Source organism: Ictalurus punctatus, chromosome 17, assembly GCF_001660625.3.
Source record: "Ictalurus punctatus breed USDA103 chromosome 17, Coco_2.0, whole genome shotgun sequence".
NCBI lineage: Eukaryota > Metazoa > Chordata > Actinopteri > Siluriformes > Ictaluridae > Ictalurus > Ictalurus punctatus.
The window spans coordinates 13,356,734-13,363,675 of NC_030432.2; positions in this window are offsets into that span (position 1 = coordinate 13,356,734).

Here is a 6,942-nt window from a genome sequence, read left to right on the forward strand (position 1 = left end):
TCGTTTTTGTCTGGCGAATAAGGTAAGGCGTAGGATAATAAGGAAGGAGGGGCGGGACAAGAGCGCGAGCGACGCTTTGAGGGCATGGGCATTAAAATTCCAGCACCACGACGCTTTCTCTTCAATCGGTGCGATATAAGATTACAGTGGCGATCATGCTGGCAATAAATTTAGCAATAAACGGATGAATAACCAAAACATAAATCTGCAGTGCTACTGCAAAATAGGCTGCTCACTAAAAGGGGACGAAGCCCTAGAATTAGCTAACTAGCTGACAGGGAATTAAAAACAGGATATCAATACCCTTTTCCTTCCTAACGGAGTAATTACAAGAAATAACAAAGCGTTTTCATAGCCATAAATCAACTGTTTTAAAGGAGCAACCATTTGTTTGAGCACCTGCTCGTAATAAGGGCCAGCTGTTTAAAACCGAATTCAAATGGACTAAACTTTCCAGAGGTGTTTCAAGACAAACATTCTTGTGAAAATGTTGTTGCAGTTGATATACCGTATAATTATATAATTGTAGTACATTCACATAGCATTTTTACAAAAAAAAAAAAACCCAACAACAACCCCCCTAATCGTTCCAGTTTTGTATAACAAGGCATATAGATTTCCTATTCATCAGTCCATCCAAGATTAGTTTACCTGACAAAATGTAATTATGTAATTTATAGAAATTACAGAAGTGCTGTCATATATTAATGATAATATTATATCTGATAAAAATCAACTTAATATTACAGCTGACATAGGAACTGTATTCACAATTTTTGAAATGCTTTTACTTAATGCAAAATAGCTACACAGCATTTTATCTGACAGTTATTATATCACATCTACTGTTATTATTATTAGTAGTAGTCGTAGTAGTTGTAGTAGTATTGTTGGTGGTGTTATTATTACTAACCAGTATTTCTCTTAAAATAAACTGCTCTGAATATTAACTGCAAGCTGAGCACTGTCACATACTTTTCACAAGTATTCTACACACACACACACACACACATTCATCCTTGTGTCTACACTTGTACAGTGGATGTAAAGAGGCTCGCATAGCTCTCTGGAATCTCAACAAGGTGACATTGCATCTGGCCATCTTCCACAATTTCACACTACTGGGAAAAAGTCAGTTCAGTGCCAATATATTTGGATGTAGTCTATCCCATTTAAAAACTGCTATAGGGAGGCTTTGCTGATGGCTTTGCCTATATTCCAAAATGAATTCTAAATCTGCAAATCATGAGTTCCTTCAGTATGAAACAGTTATCAATCCTGGTTAATCAATCCATGTTTCTACGGAAGTGCGGGTAGAAGAGCTGATCATTCTGTAAAATCTCAGGTCTGGAGATCTCAGACTGGAAAACTTGAAAATGCACTGGTGTTAGCTTGTACACATGCATACCATAGACTCTCATTAAAGAGAGTAGCATAATATATAATAGAAGTCTAATGTCATAATAAGAAACATATGTTAATAAATATTTGAGACAGCTCTCAAAGCTGTTGAAATCTTTATAATGTGAATATACACTACCAGTCAAAATTTTGAACATACAAAAATATACTTGATACACTTAATTGTTCTTGAATGAATGAATGAATGAATGAATTGTTAGTGGTAGTGTATAACAAAATATTTTTCATAACAATCATGGAAGATGTGTTAAATAAGCAATTCAAAGAAATCAAGACACAGCACTCTTGGTATGTATGTCATACATACCAAGAGCAATATGTTTATTTATCTTGTTTATTCTTCTTGTTTATTTTGTGTACATGTTGGCACGGAACAAAAAGGAGTGGCTCTTAATTTCATTGTACATGTGTATAGTAACAATAAAAGGCATTCATTCATTTATTCATTCATTCATATATTTAGGATAAATAGAGCCACAGTAAAATCTAAATTGCCAGAAGGGAGTGCATTAGTTGTTTTTTTTTTCCTTTTCCTATTGCTGTGTAAATAACTGCAGAAACACTCCACGCAACACCACATTAAAATGCTACTAGCTCTAGTCATTGTTGTCACTCTTGGTGACAGTCTATATATAGCAACTGCATAACTGTTCCCTGTTTTAAGAAGTTTCTGGTTAATTATAGAAACTCTGCTGCCTGATGCCCAGGGCATTACTTACACCTGCCCCTACTTTCTTTCTCTAATATAATCATTATTTCATGCACCCATATCACAATGTTACTCTTTACTTGCAGCCCTCGGCAGCTAAGAAGACACAGCTGTTACACGTGTAATCATTTATTAATGAACACACAGGCCGCTCTTTTTAGCTTGTGAAAGATGCTATAAAGTTCCAGCTTACATGGAGCATAGCATAAAATTTTCTGACCATGGAAAAACACTGCAATGGAAGTGCCATAAATTTTATTCTTTTCTTTTTCCCTATTCAGGTTATTTTATTACAGAATTTATTTTCAATTCATTTTATATAAAAAATATAAACAATTAAACTGCTGTTCGGACAAAGCAGACTTTTTTAAAATTGTGTTTCTTTACTAGTTTTTGTATTTCTGTTATCTGTGAATTTAGTTTTTACCACTACTATAACGATGCACCTTCCCTCAGGATCAATAAATTATGTATGTATGTATGTATGTATGTATGTATGTATGTATGTATCTATCTATCTATCTATCTATCTATCTATCTATCTACCTAAATAACTCTAGTCTGTTATGCACTAGCTGTATCTCCTATACACAATATCTGAGCTTCTCAGTAAACCATGGTACTCATCTGTTAATTCTAGACAGATGGCTGCGAGTGAAAGCCTCCATTCCTGCAATATGGATTTATGAGCTTTCATGCATACTGAAGTCCCCCCCTCCCTCTCTCTGTCACATTGGTGAAAGGAGAAAAGCTGGCGTGATATCTAGTCAGTGATGACTTTCTATGCACAAACCCATCCCCCATGCTGCAGACATTGTTTGCAGAGGGGACCCCATCTGCCCCCTCCTTCAGAAAAGCACCACCACTATTGTTAATGTGGCCCGTGGAGAGAACAGGGGGAGCTGGATGGATTAGGCAACATCTGGCATTAAATTCTAGGTTTATTTATTAGTAACAGCAATGCAGCCTGCAGTTTAAGAGACACACGGGTTACCTGAAAATGTCTCCATAATAAACAGGCTTTGTTTTGAATAATTATCAGGTTGTTGTTGTAATAAAAAATAACAGTCACAAAACCATAATGGGCATCACCCCAGGAATCCCCATTTCTGCCAAAACCACAATAGTGACTAGAGGATGATGGAGGTGTCAAGTATGCATTTATTACACTACTCTCTGAATAATTATAGCTTTGTAGGCTTGCTTATTCTTATAGCTTATAGCTTATAGGAATGCTTGTTACAATTCTACACCATACCATTCATTGTGAAGAATGAGTTATGCTAACCAGATTTTAGAGAGGAAAAATAAAAGAGAGATTACTGCATCACAAGACTTTCAGCTCCCAGCACTGGACTTACAAATAAAAGTCTCCATCTTGAGGCTGAATGTTGCAAACAAAGAACCGTAACCCAGATCCATATTCTCCATTAGAGGGCACTCCTGGCACAACCAAATGGAAGAAAGTAAAATATACAGTTTCCAAAACATGTCCCAGAAAATATATCCCCTAGGACTGTAACCCCATGCAACACATATTTTCCAAATGCATTCCAAATGCAATGTCAAGGAAGTGGTTCTTACAGTATTCACAAACAGGAATCCTCGTCCACTCCACAGCTCCTCAAACACCTCAGTCAGGTAATTAAGGACTTGGACCAGAGAACTGAACTGGGAATATCTATAACAGGCTAATAATATATATATATATATATATATATATATATATATATATATATATATATATATATATATATACACACACATATATACAAAACTATGTAAACATACATCAACCTAACATGCTGAATAAATCTTATTTACACAATATCATAAGATGTATATAATACATCTAACATTTCATTTAGTTGTACACTCCTAAAATATAAATTATAAAATATAAATACAGAACACATGCACTGCTCGGTTCTGCGCATGACCACTGTCTCTTGCGTTAAAATGCACTTCCATGATTATTATCTTTTCACTGCCACAAGAGGGCAGTCACACACTGTGTAATTATGATTCTTACTAAACTGTTAATGAATGCTCTTAATATTGTAACTCTCATTTATCCTGGCATGGGGTGCCAGAATCAAAAGCTGGGCCTTGTTTTTTGATTCAATGCCTTCTGTACGGTTTTTTTTACACACTTAGATCACATCTGACACACACATACAGCTTATTTTTGTAATTAATAACGGACTCAAAAAGAGAGCTGTCTCATTTTTGTATTTCACATACATTTCTTGATATCTGTGTTTGCAAATACATATTGTAGAAATTGCAACAATTTATCATTTTATGCCCACAAGAAGATTTTGCAAAGTATCACTATCGATATCAGGATACTAGTCTTGGTATCATCTTCATATTATATCGAAAAGAAAATCAGTGGTGTTATCCATTCCTGCCTAAAAGATGTTGACATTCCTGCCTAAAAGATGTTGATCTTTTGCTGTTGTAGCCCATATGCTTCAGGGTTCAATATGTACATTATGAGATGCTTTTCTGCTCATCATGGTTGTAAACAGTTGTAGAGGTACTGAAGAATTCCATATTGAATGAGTCTGGTTACTTTTTCTTCAACAAGGTGTTTCTGCTCACAGAAATGATCCTCACTGGATGTTTCTTTTCTTTTTTTTTTGCTCACACCACTCTAGATACTGTTTTAATAACCATGCCAAGGTCAACGTCACTGAGATCACATTTTCCCCTAATCTGGTGTTTGATTGAACATTAACTGAAGGTTTTAATGTATAAATGCATGGGTTTATGCATTGTGCTGCTGCCACATGACTGCCTGACTGACTAATTAGTGCATGAATGATCAAGGGGAACTGGTGTTCCTAATAAAGTAGCCAATAAGTGAAGAAGAAGATACATATAAATCTGAAGAAGACTGTAGGGAGTAACTGCAATGTACTCATGTAATTAATGCAGATGTTGTTAAAAGTTAAGTAAAGTACACAAAGCACAACAAACCTTCAGTGGATATAAAAAAGTCTACACACCCCTATAAAAATTGCAGGTTTTTATGATGTGAAAAATAAACCAAGATCAATCATGACAGATATATTTTTCCACTTTGAATGTGATTGTAGCAATCAAAAAAAATTTAATTGAAAAACAAAGATAAACAATTTAATGGAAAAAAGAAACAGTGTGCAAACCCCTTAAATATTTACTTTGTTGAAGCACCTTTTGCTTGTAATTCAGTATTTGGGTAAGTCTGCTTAGCACATCTTTTGCAATTTTATTTGTACGTCTTTTGCCAATTTTATTCCACTCTTCCTTGCAGAAATGCTCCAGATCCATCAAATTTTGTGGGGATCTCCTGTGTACAATCCTCTTTCCACAGGTTTTCAATAGGATTTAGATCTGAACACTGATTGGACCATTCAAAAATGGTCATTTTCTTCTGGAGTCATTCCTTTGTTGATATGGATTTGTACTTCATGCTAGAAGGTAAAAACTTTTCAGCTGTCTAACAGAGCTCCAGTCCCAGCTGAAGAGAAGCAACTCCATAGCACGATGCTGCCACAAACATGCTTCACAGTGTGTATGGTGTCTTGTTTTTGCGGCAAACATATCTTTTAGAGTTATGCCCAAAAAGATCCACCTTGGTCTCCTCAGATCACAATACATTTTGTCACAAGGTTTGGGGTAGTTGCATGTTTGTTTTGGCAAAATTTTGTTTTGCGTAGATGTTTCTTTTTTCATGAGAAAGGGCTTCCTTCTTGATACTCTACCCTATAGCCCAAATACGTGAACAATACGAGAGATTGTTGTCACGTGCAGGAATGACCAATACTTGTCAGCTATTCTTGCAGCTCCTTTAATGTTGCCACAGGTCTCTTGGCAACCTCCCTGATGAGATTTCATCTTGTTCTTTCATCAATTTTGGAGGTATGTCCTGTTCTGGGTTGTGGTGCCCCATAATATCAACTTCTTGATTATGACCTTCTCTATGTTCTATGGTACATCTAATGTTTTGCAAATTATACCCCTTTCCAGATCAATATATTTTAACAATGAGATCCAAGAAGATGTCTCGATCCTACAGACACAGCGGATCTTTATTTGGGGTTAATTAGAAGGTGTATAATAATTAGGTCAAATAACTGTAGTATAATTACTTCTGAAGATGAGTAATTGATATTTGAATATCACTGCTTCCTTCTGAGCACAGTCACATCCACTATTATAAAAGGGTGTGCATACTTATACAAGCAGGTGATGGTAAGTTATTTCTTAAATGAGCAGAATGAAGAATTTCAGCTTTCCTCTTGCGAGACACTTCTACAGTGATGGACGTAGCATTAATGATATCTGTTTTCATGGCTGGCTTTTGTTATGGGACCATGGACTAAGAAAACATAATGAGCAAGAGCTTTTGTACACTTCCAGAAATTTGGCACCGCATGGAATGAATGTCATGCTTGCTTAATTTTTACTTTATATATGGTATATATTGTGTTGTGTTGTATTGTGTTGTGTTGTGATGTGTTGTGTTGTGTTGTATTGTTGTATTCTATTGTGTTGTGCTGTATTGTATTTTGTTGTGTTGTATTGCATTGTATTGTGTTGTATTCTATTGTGTTGTGCTGTATTGTGTTGTATTGTGTTGTGCTGTATTGTGTTGTATTGTGTTGTGTTGTATTGTATTGTATTGTGTTGTGTTATGTTGTTTTGTACTGTGTGAAAATCCTGCCTTCTTACGTGGGCCCCTGGTGACTTGGCGACTACTGAAATTTCTTATAGAAGTATTGTCCATATTTGTGTGTGAAATGATTCACCAAAACGTTTTT